The sequence below is a fragment of the Pituophis catenifer genome, unplaced genomic scaffold (assembly GCF_029215685.1).
Source record: "Pituophis catenifer annectens isolate HBS135680 unplaced genomic scaffold, rPitCat1.0.hap2 SCAF_2, whole genome shotgun sequence".
In the NCBI taxonomy this organism is placed as follows: Eukaryota; Metazoa; Chordata; class Lepidosauria; order Squamata; family Colubridae; genus Pituophis; species Pituophis catenifer.
The window spans coordinates 160,850,626-160,869,447 of NW_027256882.1; positions in this window are offsets into that span (position 1 = coordinate 160,850,626).

Here is an 18,822-nt window from a genome sequence, read left to right on the forward strand (position 1 = left end):
GGGTATCAGGGGTTAATTTATTCTTCACTCCTTAATGTATTCATAATTCACCACTCCCACATCTAGCTCCTCCCATTGTATATATAAGGAGCTGTCTGCATCCTTTTCCTTGCTTCTATCTGTGAACATTCAGTGAATATAGAATGCCTATTGTAAATAAAAGAAAATATATTCAAACCTCTAACTCTCACTAATCTTATTGAGTCTGATCCTGAAAATATTGCAACATAAAATAAATTATAAGCAGAATGAACATAGAGTTTAGATCTGCATAGAGTTTAAATATAATAATGGATACACACTAAAATATCTTAGCCCAATGACTTGGTGCCTTCCAGTTGTTTTGGACCAAACTTCACAATTATTTGTACACTGTTATAAGTCATCTTGTCTTGGTCCGATAGGAATTAATGTTCAAAACCTGTGGATGGCATGATACAAATCTGGACATTTTTTTCCTATATCTTTGCCAAGCCCAGATTTGGTGCCCTTACACCAGTTCTCCTCCCCTTGAACTTATCCTCTTAATTTCCTCTTAAGTGGAGCACAAACATATCTCGGTAGCCATTTTTATATGACACATCCCTGTGCTATTGCCTTGCTTTCTCTCAATCCTAACCCACAGGCAAGTCAGCTTCAGCTGTTGCAGATTTAAAACAGTGTCTTCCCTCTACTGAAACCAGTTGTGGACATGATCTGGGTGGACTTGCTCAGCTCTTACTGACTGTGCTGCTTCAGGGACATGGCCTTCTCTTCAATTGCATAGCCTTTGGGGCTGCAGGAGAGTCCAGATACCTGCCACCTACCTGGGTAATGCCAGACTGGCGCTTATCAGATTTTCTGTAATTCCTTATATACACATCCTAGTACTCTTTTGAAAGACTTAATCTCACATTTGAACATGTGTTTATTGTTTTTTGTTTAAAAAACAACAACACTATGTGCTGCAAAGAAATTCAATTTAAACCAGGAAAAAAAATTGCAAGCTGTGTGTTGCTGGTTCTTTCCACTGCTTCAGTCAATAAGCAGGGATGAGCTGCTGGGGTTTCGCAGGGGTTCGGGAGAACCTCTAGCTAAGATTCTATGCAGTTCGGAGAACCCCCCAAATCCCACTCCTGGCTGGCCCCGCCTACCCACCCCCGCCCCTCCCAGGACTCTCCACGTGACCTGTTTTGGATTCAGGTAAGTGCAGGGTGCGCATGGAGGCTAAGGGAGGGCGAAAAGTGGGCCTACTGGAAGTTCAGGAAGGACAGAAACAGGCCTGTTTCCGGCCTCCAGAGGGCTTCAGGAGCCTGGGGAGACCATTTTCACCCTTCTGGAGGCTCGAGGAAAGCCTCTGGAGCCCGGGGAGGGCAAAAACGCTCCCCCCGCTGTGGTACAGGAGGCTAACTAGGCCATGCCCACCATGGTCACACCCATACAGCAACCAGGCAGAGGACCTCTTGCTAATATTTTTGAAGCCCACCCCTGTCAATAAGGACTGTTCACTTTAATCTCTTGCTGGTTTTATTACTGAGGGTGACTAGAGCAGTGCAACTTTCCTTTTTCTGAAGGATCCTTCTAAGCTGACGCAAGCAACAGTCACTCACTGCCAATGTTTCCAATCCTTTGCAGCACTTACTTCCTATCAATAGTTCCCTCCTGTTTCACAATTCACCCTTTCAGAAGAGTGCTAGACAGTCTGGAAACTGATTAAGAATATCAAACAGAGAAGTGTACAATTATCCAGCTAATTTAAGTTTAGACTGCTTCAGATATAGCTAGACTGACAAGTCAGGCATAGCCCAGCTCTTTGCTTGTGATCTGTTAGGCAACTTGACAAATATCTAACCCAGCCATTGTAAACAACTGCCTGCCCACCCCTATTAAGGAGAGTAATTGAGATTTTTCCCTCTACCAAATATCAGTTGGTGGGAGGGGGAAAAAACCACGAGAATCCATCAATCACTTTCCCTAAATAGTCCAGCATTAATATTGTAAAATAGAGCACCGCTCGTTACTTTATTAAGGCAGAGTACAGATCAGAAATAAAGACAATTTTTTTGCATTGTGCTGGTAGAAAAACCAGTAAAACAAATCTCTGAAATACTGTAAATAAAAGCATTAAGCTGTCTTTTCACTAAATTGGGCTTTACATTCCTGTTTTGAGGTGGCGGTTTTTATATTTTTTCGTTTCGTTTTTTTTTTTTTTTTTTTTTTTTTTTGTGACGCTCAACATCTTGGCCTGTAGTCAAATATGAATCATGAGGCGACAGAACACGACTGCACTGCATGTCCGGTTGCAAATCTATCTTGACAATCTAGATGGATTTCCTACCAAAACATCTTTATGCATTCTGGAGCTTCTGCATCATTGCAAAATGGTGATCTTTAGGCAAACATCTGGCAAATCTGTCCCTGCATGGGAAGTATTAGAAGGTAGAACTTCGGGGGGGGGGGAGGTCCAAATGTAATGTGCTATTGAGAATTCAGAGCAGTGGCTGTTGGGTTGCTACCCAGAAGAAAAGGAGAAGAGGTGTGTGGGAGAGAAGCATGCAGTGTGCTTTTTCTTTCTCAAATTGTGCGATTAGCTCAGTGTGGAAAGCCCCAAGGTCAGTTTGGGGTCTCAAAAATGCAGTAGGCAGAGATGACCTTCGCTATCCTGATACGCTGGTACAGCAATGCACTAATTAAGCGATGACATAGAATGCTTCCAGATGAGCATTTTAGAGTGGTGTTAATGTGTCATAGTTGTCAGGTTTAAATGGTGTGTCCCCATGGCAACCTAATTGTGTTCTTCTCTCCCTCAGAGAGGTGTTGAGAAAGCAGATATGTACTGCTGCTGCTGTTTCAGAATCCAGACTTTTCTCAGTTTTATTTATTTATTTATATTTCACATTTCTTAACTGCCCATCTCTCTCAGAGAGGGGCTCCAAACCTTGAGGGTAATGTTTCTTAACCTCAGCAGCTTTAAGATGTGTGGACATCAGCTTCCAGAATTCTCCAGCCAGTATTCCTTGCAAATACACACACAAACACCCTTTTTTACAACCCTGTAATCCCTTAATTCGGGGTAGAGTTGGAGCAACTGGATTGAGCTCAGCGTTTACTGGCTGGATGCCATGCCATTACTGATGCCATGTAGAGTTTGCAGCAGGTATTTTTTCTTTGTGCCCTAGGAGAGAAATATCTGCCACTACCTAGGATTGAACTCTTAATCTTCCGAGTGGAAGGTGAACATCTTCACCACTAGGCCGTCACATTGCTGAATTTCTGACTGCAATTGGGACAGAATTTCCTTTGCTAAACAAGGGGGTTGTTAAGTGATTTGCACCCGATTTTACCACCATTTTTGCCACAGTTGTTAAGTGAATCATTGCTGTTAAGTGAATTATGCAGTTGTTAAACCAATCTGGCTTCCATCATCAACTTTCCTTGTGGGAAGCCAGCTGGGAAGATCACAAAGGGTGATCCTGTGACACTAGGATCCAGGATCCAGTAATAAATAGAACGGTTGCTAAATGAATGACTGTAAATTGAGGACGACCTGTATCATGCAGTGACATCTTTCACGCAATATGATTTTTTCAAATCATCTTTTTAAAAATCATCTTGCTTTTGCCCTACGGGTGTCAAAGTTGAACCACTTTTGAAACGTTAACTCTTATCGCTATTCAACTTGCCAGAGAACTGGGGGGGAGGGAATGGGAGAAAGACTGCAGATGCGCCAGAAACGGACTGTAAGTAACAAGAAGCCACCAAGGCCACTGATTGCAGGTCTCCAACAGAAAAGTGAACAGTTCTCAAAACAAAAGGACGATTAGTAATTGGACAATGTGAGCAACCAAGGGTGGGGAGAAAAAAAAGCTTTGTTTAACTGTACATGCATTGTGCAGGAAAAAACAGAGTTGGTTTTGATTCTTCAGTACCGAAATGGTGTCTCCAATAAAGTTTTGCTTTTGGGATTACAAAGTTCCTGAGAGTGCCTACTTTTCTTGGGTTTGCTAGTCAGACAGTTGACAACTGTTTTCCCCATTGATTGGGACATGCTTCAAAAAGGCTTTGCAGGAAAGAAAGAAAAGACAGGTTTACTCTCTCTCTCCTTAGAGCAGGTTCTGTGCAACACTGTATGCTCATTCATATCACTGACTTACTTCTTGGAGTCTTGGGTAAGAACGATTATTTTTCTGTGAGTAAATCCCATTATTTTTCCGCCCAAAGAGAAAGGTTGGGTTTGGGGTTGCTTTTGGTTTTCACTGGTAATGTTATAGAAATAATATTTTCCCATTTGGTCAAAGAAAAAAACAACTAAAACATTTTTGAAAGGCTCTAGTCTAAACACCATATGGACTTTTTTGGCTGAAAAGAGAAAGAAATGACAAGATTAAGAAAAATGTGGATTAAATGAGGATCTGAAGAAATTTGTATAAAAATGAAGAGGGATAAGATGGAGAAGCTAAGAGATAATACGATTGTAATTTAACTATTGAAAAGAAGGTCCAAAATCATTTATGTATTTCTTAACTTTAGATTCTGTCTTTCTTTTTCATTTCTTGCCCTTTCTTGTTTTTTTTCCCCTTTCTTTTCCATTTGTCTTTTATTTTTCCACATAGACAAATGGAAAAGAAATGCTACCCTGTCATCCATGGCTTCTTTCAATTGTTCGGTGTTCAACTTGGATGTTATCAAGCCACCATGTTCTTTGCTTGGTCTTTCTTGTTCCACTAACCATTTCTAGAACCATTGCCTTCTCCAATGAATTTGCACACATGACATGGCCAAAGTACAGGTAGTCCTCAACTTATACGACCACAATAGAGTCCAAAATTTCTGTTGTTAACTGAGATATTTGTTAAGTGAATTTTGCCCCATTTTCTTGCCACAGTTGTTAGTGAATCACTGCAATTGATATGTTAGTAGCCCAGTTGTTAAGTGAATCTGGTTTCCCCATTGACTTTGCTTGTCAGAAGGTTACAAAAGTTCGCAAAAGGGGATCACTTGACCTCGGGACACAGCAACGGTCATAAGTATGAACCAGTTGCCAAGCCTCCGACTTTTGATCACGTGATTATGGGGATGCTGCAAAGGTCAGAACTGTGAAAAATTTTCATTAGTCACTTTTTCCAGTGCCATTGTAACTTTGAACAGTCATTAAATGAACTGTTGTAAGTGAAGGACTACGTGTATATCGGACATAGTCTTATGATTTTAGCTTCTAAGTGAGGTGTCTGGTTTTATACGATTCAAGACTTTCCCGTTTTGTTACTCTGGCTGTCCATGGTATATGGAATAATTTAGGCCAGCATCACAGTTCAAAGGTGTCAATTCTTCTTCGATCACCCATGGTTAGGGTCCAACTCTCACACTCATACATCATTATAGGGAAGACTATTGCTTCCATGAAATTATTTTTACCTTACTTAATATTCTTCTATCTAGAGTTAGCCTAACTCAGGGGTCGGCACCCTTAGGCACTCAAAGAGCCACAAAGGCCCTAACCGGAAGCTCCCCGTTCAATTCTGAAGCTAACCGGAAATCTGGTTCCCCTCACCATAGTGTCTCTTCCTAGCGCGGCATCCTTTTTCCTCTACCTATCCTAACTGAAAGCCCTATCAATTGTGGAGCTGATTGGTGACAGGAAGCCGCAGCAGAGGGATGAAAGAGTCACATGCGGCTCCAGAGCCACAGGTTGCTGACCCCTGGTTTAACTAATGCCATCTTCAGATACTATAACACAGTGGCCCCCAACCTTTTGGGCATCAGGGACCATTTCCGTGGAGAGAGGCTGTTCCATGGACCTGAGTGGGGGGGGGGTTCACATGCTGCCTTCCCTTATTTGTGGGGCCCTGTAGGAAGTTAAAACCCATTCCTCTCCTAGAAAAATGAAATATTTTAGGAAATATTAAAAGGGAAGAATATTTCCTCAAAAGGGAGGCAGAAACTCAGCCCCCCAACTTTGTTAATGGGCCATTAAGGCCTGAGCCAGTCCATTCTACATAACAAAGGTCTACCTCCTTCAGGCAGAGCCATTTAATTGCCCTTCATTGCATCACCCAACAAGGTTCAACCAAGCCTAGCACGCAGACAACCTATAAAGCTAGCCATGACCTCTGACAGCAACCAATCAGGATACTCTTCCTGTGCCCCAGGAAGTTCAAAACCAGAGAGGGTTTAAAACCCAGGGACTCTCAGCATCTCTTCGCCTTTTTCACCCAAGATCTCCAAGGCATGTGATCCTGTTCATTAATAAACCTTCTTTCCAAGCAACTTCCATGAATCCAGTGTCTTTTTCCCCACTTGGAACTGAACCCAGAAGGACATTTCTTCCAACAGCCCAATTCCTGGTATGCTGTGGCCCAGTGCCAGTCCACAGACCGGAGGTTGGAGACACCTGATGCATAGATATTAGTGTTATAATATCTATCCATCTTCAGAAGTTCTCGGGGAGAGAGATGCAGAGAACACGTGACCAGTTTTGTGACCAACAAAATCCCATCGTTCCCTGACCACGGTTGGTTAGAACTCAGCAGTGCACAGGTCCCAAGGAAGAGATAATCATCATCAATTCTCAATGCTTAAATCAATTGCTTGCTGACCTCTGCAAAGATCAGGGTGGCCAGGCACACAAAAAAAATATAGGGCCCTTGCCCCTTTAATACCTATATGACAAATGACTTCTGCAAGAATCTGTTCTTTTTCAACTGCCCACTCAAACACAGGCTATTGCCCAGCTGTCTGAGTAACCCCACCAAGATGAAATCATTGGGGAATTTCCCCCTCTCCCTCCAGATGACTGTCTTGCTCATTGCGTTTGAGCTCTTCAAAATCTGTGCAGTCTGCAGGCTTTTCATTTTCCGCCAGGCAGGGTGTGGTGATTGTAGTGGTTGGATTTGCAGCTAAAGTGTAAAGCTAAAGAAATAGTGTGGAGTTGTGGACTGCAGTTTTGGAATGCAAATTAGTATAGATCCCTAATGGGGTGCCCAGTGTTACAAGTAAATGCCTAACTGTGTATACACCATTGCATAGACTGACCCACTGATCCCTCCTCCCTCACTTAGCCCTTCCCATAACCCCTCCTTACCTTGACTCCACCTCCTCCATATATAAAGGCTGTGCGCAGAAGTCCAGTTCCAGTTCCAAATGAGTTTACCTGAATAGAAAGAAATTGAGTAAATAAATACATTGAACTCAAAGCCTATCGTGTCTGTGATTATTGGGCAAGATCCTTGGAAAACTTACTTATCAAAATGGCAGCAGAGGACGGTTATGCCCAATAAACAGAACCAAAATCGGAAATGGAAGGAAGGATGAACACAAGGTCCACCACCAGGCTGATGGCAGAGATGGAGGAACTGGACCAGACAAACAGAAGCGTGAGGCCAAAAGAAAGTGCAGCCAGGCACGCCAGAGACAGATCACCCGAGAGAGATGAACTGAAGGACACCATACAGAAAATGATAGAAGCCTCCATAAGCAAGGATGAACTCATCGTGAAGCTCCGGGACCTTCTAGATGACCAGGGAGCAGCGATGAGCCCCCAGGAGCAAGACCACGAGGCTGCCAGACCGGTAAGACAGAGATACCCCCTGGCAGAGGCCCAAGAGCCAAACGGTTCCATTTTCGTGCCATGCTCCGGGCGGCCATCTTGGGATGGCCACCGACCAATAGGAAGCCAGGATTCAAATCCAATGGCGGGAAATGAAAGAAACCCCAGAACAAATGGGGGAACAGCCAAAGGCACCCCAGAAGGGACACACCAAGGCATCTGGAGCTCACCTCCCGAGCTCAAAGCCAGAAAGACACCCGAGGCCCCAGCAGCCACGATAGGCCCTGCACGCAACCCCTTCACGCCAGCCATGCACCCCAGAGACACCGCCGCGAACCGAGGGGGCTACGGGGGGGCCATCGATGATAGCACACCCCCCCAGATACTCCACACGATGACCAACCCCCACGAAGACAACTGCAGGGCACCAACCATGCTTGAATCATGCAGATGGCAGGACTCGAACCCAGCACCCGCAGCACCAAGCATAAGAGGCCCGAGGGGAAGAGGCCACACCTGCTACTCAACCCCCATGCGGCCTCCGCCCGGCCTACTCATGTGCCCAGGGACCAGCAATCAAGGATCGGGGCCCACCGCAGCCACCACGCCCCAGAACCCCAGAAGTCCTCGACTTACGACCGCCTCGCCTCCCCGACTCTCTCCAGCCCCCTGCATGGATCCGGACGCCCAGCGATGGATGCCTGCCTCCAGAGATGAAGCCGGACACCCCAGGAGTGAGATGGGACCCCCAACTGGAGGCCTAGGCCGAGGCCTAAGAGCAGCAACAGCCAGCTACTCCCCCATCGGCTACAGTAGCGAAATGGGCCTCGCACGTGCTCAGTTGGCTCCAGCAAGAAGAGAAGGAGGGAACATAAATCCAAGTCTGTGCAGAGCTGCAAACTGCATACCCAAGCCATATTGTGAGTTCCCTCACCTGAGACACCATGGGCAGCAAAAGACTGTGAGTAATTCATCACACAACTCAGGGAATTTACCAGCTAACTTTCCCACTCTTAAATTAGACGGATCGAACCTCATGCAGTGGAATCACCAACTCCAGGTTTTATTTTTAAAAGAGGATCTATTGTTTTTAGTTGATGACCCCCCCACAAAACCTTGGACTTTAGAAACAGATTGCTTGCATCACAGGGCTTACTATTTAATTATAGCAAGTATCCCACCAGGTGTATACCCCAGCCTAAGCCATTATCTGACTGTGTCTGAGATACAGCAGAGAATATTTAATCTGTTCTATAGTAAAAGCGCTGCCACCACAGCAAGGATATCCAGGGAATTCCACTCTGCCAGGCATAAAGCGGGGACTCCCATGGGTGAACATATACTGAACCTGAATGCCACAAGGACTGAACTGATACAAAGGGGGGAGGATATATCCGAAGAGAGCATGAAGAGCATAGTCATCAACTCCCTGGACTCCAGCTGGGACAATTTTATAATGCAGCTGGATAGCATAGGCTTAGGCCACCTCACACTCGAGTCACTGACAAATAGGATAATAGCAGAAGATAGCTTAAGGAGGGACCGCTCCATCAGCCGCAGGGACAGCAGGCCAACTAAGAAAGTTGAGTTCCAAACTAGGAACCTAGACTACCCAGAATGCTTCACTTGTGGCTCAAAGAATCACTACAAACGGGATTGCCCAAGAAACTCAAGGGGAAGGGACCACACCTACCAAAGGGAAAGGGAAGGCAGGAAGCCAGGGCTCCCCGATAGATCCCCATCAGACAACAGATACAGGCGCAGAGACTCCCCCGACCCAAGGAACAGAAGGGGAAGTAGGGACAGCTCTAGGGAGAGCCGACCAGGGTCCATGTATGGGATCGGGGAGAACACACACACACACTCACAAACCAGGGAAGGAGAAACATGGCTCATCGACTCGGGAGCCACCAACCACACAACTCATGACATAAAGATACTGACCTCATTCACAAAGGAAAACTACCACATTAAGGTGGCCAATCAAAACAAGGTCCTAGTGACAGGGAGAGGAAACACGTTCATAAGCGGGATAGGCAAAGTAGAGGGGGTATTACTCATACCCGAAATACCCCACAACATTTTAGCACCGCTTAAACTGAGCAAGGACATGGGCATAGAGACCACCTTCAAAGAGGGAGAAGCCTACCTGACCAGAGACAGGGAAAACATCGGCAAAATAGTCATTAATGGAGGGCTAACATACCTCCACCCTAAAAAGAATAACCAGACCCAAGTTATCGCCCAACTAGAAAACACTGAGAATAAAGTCAACACACATGTTGAGGCAGAGGGGGGCAGGGAAGACGACCCCACCGAAGGCAACACGACACACAGAGGGAAATTGCTGATAGGCAAACCCATTCACGATGACTGCGCCCATTTGCTACACAGAAAATTGGGCCATGCCAGCTTCCCAGTCATCCAAAAAATGACAGAATGTACCAGTGATTTGAAAATAAAAAACTGCAAAAACTACTTAGAGTGTTCTATATGTAAATCATCTAAGTTAAAAACCAAACCCAGACCTAGAAAAGCCACCCGTACTACCAATTCTATCTTCCACCTGGTACATATGGACATTGTGGGCCCCATGAAGCCCTCTATAAAATACAAAAGGAGATATTTTCTGACAATAGTAGACGACTACAGCCGCTATGGCTTTGTGTATACCATTAATCATAAAGACGAGGTATTCCAAAAATTTAAAGAGTTTTATAAGAGAGTGGAAACGCAACACAACACAAAGATAAGGCAAATAATGACAGATAGGGGGTCTGAGTTCTTATCGAGGGAATTCTCGAACTGGTCAAAGATGCACGGGATAATACACTACAAGACTTCTCCCTTTTCCGCGTTCCAAAATGGAGTCGCAGAGAAGAGGAATGGAGTCCTACAAACAATGATGAGATGCGCCCTAGAGGATGCGGGGTTAGGACAGCCATTCTGGGCGGAAGCTATCAACTACTCAAATTATACGCTGAACAGACTCTGGTCTAGCGTAATAGGGAAAACACCTTATGAGGTGATGTACGACCGAAAACCAAAGATTGCGCACCTCCACATATTTGGAGTCACGGCGGATGTGCACATCCCCAGGCAACTGAGGCGAAAAGGAGACAAGGTCTCCAGGAGATTAAGGTTCATGGGGTATGAACCAGGCACAAAAGGTTATAGATTCATTGACAGGGACAATAGGTTCATCGTATCCAGAACAGCGGTGTTCCACGAGAACGCCAACTGGTCTAAGATACACCTCAACGAGACACTCATCAGACAGGAAGACACAAACGAATCAAGGGACGAAAGCAAACCCATCACATTAGAAGCAAATACACAAGACAGACAAAGACCAAGACACCATGAGGTAGCCACCAAGGGGTGGAAGGAAGACCACCCCATCATCAAGGTAGACACGGTCACAGAGAAGGAGGCCAAATACATGCACGACACCGACACAAGACCCATGAGACCTATCAGACCCAACAGAAACAAAATGCCCAAGAGGTTTAAAGATTATGTCATGTCCATTCACCCAAATAGAACAACACCCAACTCATACGAAGAAATCATTAGTCTGCCGCAGGTAGAGAGAGATAAGTGGGAGCAAGCTATGGAAAGGGAGATGGCTAGCCTGCGCGAACTGAACGTGTACACCCCCTCTAAGGTCCCAGCCGATAAGACACTCATAGGCACGAAGTGGGTTTTCAAAATCAAGGAACTCGAAGACAACAAGGCCCTCTACAAGGCTAGACTCGTAGCTCAGGGGTTCGCCCAAAGGTATCCAGATGACTACACGGATACCTACTCACCCACAGTTAGGGCAGAAAGTGTCAAAAGCGCCCTAGTAGTTGCATCTATCTTAGGCCTAGAAGTCTACCAATTTGACGTTCAAACCGCATACCTCCATGCGAAGTTAGACAAAGAAATATACGTCAGGGCACCCCCAGGGAAAGGCGCGAAAGAGGGAGTCACTTGGCTACTAAACAAAAGTTTGTACGGTTTAAGACAGTCCGGGAAAAGATGGTATGAATGCCTAGCCAAAACACTCAGGGACATGGGTTTTACCGCCACATCAGCAGACCTCTGCCTCTTCGCCAAGAGGGAGGGCACATCGATCGAATACGCACTCGTTTACGTAGACGACATCCTGTACATGGGGCAGCACAAGCAAAATTGCGATAAATTCGCCAGAGAACTGGGGAAACAATTCGCACTCAAGACTCTAGGGAAAGTCAATAAGTATCTAGGAGTACAAATCGAGAAAACAGAGAACGGGTTCAAGGTTTCTCAAAGGGAGAAAATATTAGAACTTGTACATAGATGCAACATGAGGGACGCTAAACCATGTGAAACCCCCATGCAAACAGACTTCTTGAAACATATGCACGAAGAGGGGGAGTCATTTAAGGACAACACCTTGTATAGATCTGTCATTGGATCCCTCCTGTATATTGCCAATTGGACAAGGCCCGATATCAGCTTAGCTGTTAATTTATTATCCAGACATGTCAGTGAACCCAAGGTATACCACTGGGAAGGGGTGAAGCGAGTAATCAGGTACCTGAAACATAGCATAGACGCGTACCTATGCCTGGAACCATCCAAATCCAAAAAACCGGCGCTGACCTGCTATGCGGACGCTGACTGGGCAGGTGATACCAAGAGCAGGAAAAGCACATCAGGTTACGTGTTCCTCATCAATAACTGTCCGGTACACTGGTATACTGGCAAACAGAACCTGGTTGCCACATCCACGGCAGAAGCAGAGTACATCTGCCTATCAAAGGCAGCTAACAATTTAGTGTGGTTCGATGACCTGCTCTCTGAAATATGGACTGAACCGGCTTATCCTATAACTATCCACGAGGACAATAAAGCAGCCATAGACATCTCCAACGCAGAAGCAGTGGGTCAGAGGTCCAGACATATCGACATCAAGCATAAGCATGTCAGGCAACTATCAAATGTAGGTTTTATTAGGGCCGTACATTGTGAAACCTCTGAGCAAGTCGCGGACATTCTAACGAAACCATTACCAAACAAGCAACACACATATCTCACATCAAAACTAGGGGTGACCATGCCGGGTACGAATCAACCCCGAATGTTAGGCATTTAGAGGGGGATTTGTTACAAGTAAATGCCTAACTGTGTATACACCATTGCATAGACTGACCCACTGATCCCTCCTCCCTCACTTAGCCCTTCCCATAACCCCTCCTTACCTTGACTCCACCTCCTCCATATATAAAGGCTGTGCGCAGAAGTCCAGTTCCAGTTCCAAATGAGTTTACCTGAATAGAAAGAAATTGAGTAAATAAATACATTGAACTCAAAGCCTATCGTGTCTGTGATTATTGGGCAAGATCCTTGGAGAATATAATGTATTGGTACCTGCTAGGCCTCCTGCCCCAGGTGGCCTTTTAGATTACTTTTAAAACTCTGGTTTTGTTTCTATAACTTAAAATGCTTAAAGCAGGAAGATGCACACATGTTGCGCCAATAAGATATAATCCATACAATCTAGGGCCTAGCTTTCTTAACATGGAAGAATTATAGGCCACTGCAGCTGAGTGCGGTGTTTGAAAATGTGCCCACTTCCCCAGATAAAAAGACAAAGATCAGGAGGGAGAATCTTTTGTTTCTGATTACCTCAAAATGCTTCGTGTTTTCATTTTGTGACATCAAAAATGGTAATCTAAGAACAACATTAAGAACAATTTTTGTGGATTTAAGGCTACTTTTTAAAAAGATTTTTTTTCCCTGTTGAAAGCAGGAGTCATTCCTTCCTAAACAAGGCTAGAATCTCAGTTTGATGAAAAACCACTGGGTTAGTCATATATGCCATCTCTTACTTCAAATGAAAAGCATTTGAACACTTCATTAAATGTTCATAAATCAGATAGCGTTCACTATTTATTTGCACAATCTAAATATTAGAGATTTTCCAGAATATCATGAACATGGTTTCATTATTTCACTAATGTGGTTTCCTCAGATGTGTCCAATTTCAGTATAAATGATTCCAGAAAGCATAAACAATGAATAATACCTGTGCTGGATGTGGGATGATGGGAACTGCAGCCTAATAGAACTGAAGGGAATTCAATTGGGAAAGCTAATCTAAGCTATCAGGAAAGCCAAAGGTTTTCATCATATAATTAATACATAAAATATTTAACTGCTTTGATTTCAAAATTCATCTTCCTTCATTCCCCCAGCTCCATCATGCAAAACAGCATGCGATGAGGATCAGTCCACAGATAATTTTTCTCACTCAGAAAAGTTAATTGCTTTATTACTGTACCTTAGGCCTGCAGCTACCAAGTAGAATGTTCTTACCCATGGCATTCCTTTATATATAGTTTTCTTACATTATTTATATTTTTTCATCAACCACAACATCACCTCCCAACTTTTTTTTTTTATAAAAGGCAAAAAAGCTGGCTATAAATGTATAGAGGAAATGCACGATGTAGGGGAAAATTTTTTACCAATTAATTTTCCATGCTCTGGGGATCAGGATACGTGTGCAAAATGGATGTACATATATACAATGGTCAGCATGTATACAGATCAAGTGAAAATTGGTGATTTTTTTGCAAGCCCAAGATATCCACAACCAGATATGCCCATGACTACAATGCTATGAATCTGAGAATAGATATGAAAGTGATAGGTAACCGCAAGTATTTTGTCTGCTTTTAAACATGTATTATAAAAATTTGGAAAACAAATTAACTGATGACTTACAAAACAAAAGTCACTCTCATTAGACTTTCACTTTGCAATGAAAGGTATTTTGCAGTACCTACGGTACATTTTGGCAATTTAGTGAAATAGTAAAGTAAACTTCCTTGTCTTTCAGATTCTTTAAAGTGCCAGCAACAGATTCTAAAATATATTAGCCATATAGTCTGTAGGAAGTTAGCACCCACCCTTTCCTGGAAGAATGAAATATTTTGGGAAATATTAAAAAGGCAGAATATTATGTTTCCCAGATGAGAAATGGAGAAGCATGTTTTACAGACAAAGCAGCTCCCACCTTCCTGCCCCCCACCCTTTGTTAATGGGCCAGAGGCAGAAACCCAATCCTTTGTCAAAGGACATTTGCAACACAATAGCAACAGAAACTAATACAATGGGACCCATCTAGACAGAAACTCAAGACATGGAACCTGGGAAGATTACATCAGCCAGCAAGGCTAGCTAAGACCCCCACCCCCTGGGAGTCTGACAACCAATCAGGATACTCTTTCGGGGCCCCAGGAAATGCAAAGCCAGAGAGAGCATAAAAACCTGAGGATTTACTGTATCTGCCCTTTTTTCTGTTCAGGAACTCAAGCCATGTGATCCTGTCCACCATTAAACCATCTTTCCAAGCAGTCTCCATGTTTCCAGTGTCTTTTTCCCCACTTGGAGCAGAACCCAGAAGGAGATTTCTTCCAACAAGTCCTTAGAGTCTGGATGGACTTTGTATTTCTGCTTCACGGTGTTAATGTGTAAAAGCACCATGTATCTGTAACCGAGCCAACTTTGGGATTTGGGATTTGAGAAGGAAATGGAATTGACAATTTTTAAGGGTTTGCTTCCTTTTACTAAAAATCCTAAATATCTACCACTAAAATAGACTGAAAGGTGTTAGGGATGTAATATTTTAACAGCCATCTTGATAATTATTCAAAAATATTAGATATACTAACTAAGAGCCGTGGTGATGCAGTGGTTAGAATGCAGTATTGCAGGCTACCTCTGCTGCCTGCCGGCTGCCTGCAGTTTGGTAATTCAGCAATTTGCATCTCACCGGCTCGAAGTTGACTCAGCCTTCCATCCTTCCGAGATCGGTAAAATGAGGACCCAGATTGTTGGGGGCAATATGCTCTGTAAACCGCTTAGAGAGGGCTGTAAAACACTGCGAAGTGGTACATAAATAAGTCTAAGAAGTGCTATGGCTATTGCTAATCTTACTCATATATTTCCATTTTTTCTATTAATTAATAAAACATTTTAAAAATCCCAATTGCCAAATGGATTAGGATAATGCATAATTCAGAAATGGATTAATAATCTGACGTTTTTTTTTTTTTTATGGAACAGTCATGGACTGATTGCCCAAATCTTATAAATCAGGGATGTGTCTATGTGTCTATAGATATGAAAAGTTAAGAAGTATAGAGATCTTATCTACCTGGCTCAGTCTTATATGTTGCAGCACAGGATTCCTGGACTAATGACTTTTTATGGTTTCTCATGTAAAGGAGCCAAGAAATTCTGTTTGGTATTGGCAGTATAATACAATACAGTCTAAGGAACTTGACATGATTGTGTAATTTATTTGTGACTAGCAGGTTGCTAATGATGATGCAAAGGCAGGACTAGTATAAAAACAAGTGATGAAACAAATGGGAGGGTTGTGTGGGAAGTCAAGTATTGATAACTTCACATCTAAATGAATGCTTTCTTCTTAAATGGCAGGAGATGCACAGTTTATGAGAAAAGCTGAAAGTACTGGCTCTGTTCTTAAACAATTTAATTAGAAAAATAAATAAAGGTTTTATGGTCCACAGGCAGCTCAGAGTGGGATGGGGCAAAGCAGGAGGTTCCTTCCAGCCAACACTGCTACCTACACAGCCTGCCCACATAAGGGCTGACATGTCACGCTGGGAATCTATGGGATCACCCATGTGGCATGTTGTAAGTTGTACTGGCAGGACACAAACAGGTGATGTCCTGAATTGTCCCACTTTGACCAGCATGGCCACCCTATTGCAACCAACCAATCTGCTACATGGTGGATCTGTGCAGTATAGCATGCCAGTGCCAATGTGAGCACAATCACTCCTAGTGGCCATGCTGGTAGGAGGAATTTCCCTGGATCAGCCCTGGATGTGATGCAGCCAGCACTGCCATTTGAATCACCTCAGTGGCATAGCTGTTGATACGGTAGCTCCTCTCCCAGTTCCCCATGAGGGACCTGGGAGAGGAGAATGTGACTTCCAAGGTTTATCCTCTCCCCTTCTCAGCAACATTCCTACCAACCATTATCTACTGCAAATGACTAAGTAACTGGAGTAGAGAGAGAATGCTTGTACCAGCCACAGCTGGTTCATAGAAGCTGGGCATATCTCATCCTCTGTTGCATCATCAGCCCAATCTATATACTACTAAGACTTTCATTGCTTGTCTGTTTGTACCCTTCAATTAGGCCAAATGGTGCATCATATTGCAACAATTTTTGAATCTAGGTTGCTAACTTGAACAATGTGTAAAAAACAAACAAACCCCAGGACTCATTATTCCCTCGGAACTGAAATTTCAGCAAGCTTCAACTATTTTTATTCTTAAATTTGTGGCTGCTGTAGCGTACCCCGCAGTCATGTGATAGTGATTGTGATTTCTGTTGCTTCCTACCAGCGCCCCACAAGCAGATTCAATGGGGAAGCTGACAGGAAGTAGAAAGTCACTCTTACTCCCACTGCTTTTTTCACTGCCCATGGTCATTCTTAATTCTTGCTGGATTCTAGCTGATACTTTCTAATATTACTGTCATTGAAGAATCACTAGGTTACACTCAGAAGGTATTTTGGATTCCCCACCGCCATCAGCCAGTAAAACTATGATTACAATTGAGCCCACAATTTTTGTTGATAAGTGAGTTTTGCTCAATTTTACAAACTTTCTTGCTGCAATTGCAAGAAAGTGAATCACTGCAGTTACTAAGTTAGTAACACGATTGTTAAGTGAATCTGGCTTCCCCATTGACTTGTTGCAAAAGGTGACCACACAACCCCAGGACCGTCATAAATATGAGTCAGTTGCCATGTGTCTGAATTTTGATCATATGAATCTGGGGATACTACAATGGTTGTTAAGTGTGAAAAAGAGTCATAAATCACTTTTTCAGTGCCATTGTACCTTCAAACAGTCACTAAATGAACTGTTGTAAGTTGAGGACTACCTGTATCTGCCTTGTTCAGAGAATTTTATAAACAGCCCAGATGACAATATCAGGGGTGGGTTCTACTTACCTTTACTACTGGTTTGCATCGTACCCGCACAGTACAGAGCAGTACTGCATGGGTTTCTGTTTTCCAAAATGTATGGTGGTTGAGCAGCTGTTGTTAAAAAAATACTTGGTGCCAGAGGTTAAGTAAAGCCTCCCTCAAGTTGAGTTTGACTCCTGGAGGCCACATGAATACATCAATGGTTTTTCTTGGCAGTAATATAAAAATGGCATCCTATTACAGTTTTCCCAGATTTTCTTAATTCTTTGTCTAATTTATAATCAGTATTTCCTGATCATTTCCCAGCCAAGTACTAGCCAAATCTGATGATGCTTAGCTTTTTAAAGATCATTCAGGTTATCTGTTATCTGCTCTGACCTCCTAAACCTGACTTCTCCGGCGAAGAGAATCCCAAATCAAAAACACTAACTAATCTTGCCATCTAAAAACAATGCTTTATCATTTGGATTGTGGCGATGATTTCTTTCCCTTTTTCCAGAACTGAATGCCACTGCTGGGAAAAAGAAGTAAAACAGCATTTAGGACTTCTTTCAAGTCCTATAATCTTAATCATTTTCTCCAACTTTTGGGGACTGACATACCAATATCTATAGTAATTAGGAGACTGTGGATGTCTAACCCGCCTGGAAGCATGTGGTTGGAAACACTTATACATTATAATCTGCTATTATTCTCAAGAAAAATACCCTGATCTCCACCAAGCTACGAGTTTCAGTCAGTTATCCTGCAGAAAAAGAAACATACTAGGGACTGTCCCTGGCTAAACGCATTATGTATATTACATACATGTACTCGTAACTCCATTAATTAACCATGCAAATTGAATTAAAACCTGCAAATTAATTAACCATGTGATGTAAAATGTGTAGTGGGATTTATGTTGAAGGACGAGCTACAGGAGCAGAGGTAGTTCATTTAGGCTAAGAGTGTTATTACTAAGAGATGATGATGATGATTAATCATTGCACGGTCAGCCAAGATGTTCAGATTGGGTTTGGCATTTTTATCTACCTATCAAGTCCTTACCGAGGACCTGGGATAGGCAGGTCTGGATGTTTGATGCTGTTACAAGATATCGTTGCAGGATGGAAGCTGTTCCAAGTAAAGCCGCTTTCTGCAATTTACTGATGGCAAATTTGTCAATGCCAATGGTGTTCAAGTGGTGCTCCAATTGTTTTGGGATTGCATTCAAGGCACCTATTACTATTGGTACTATCCTTGTTTGTCTTTGCCACAGTAGTTCTTTGTATTTTGTTATCTTCTCCAGTT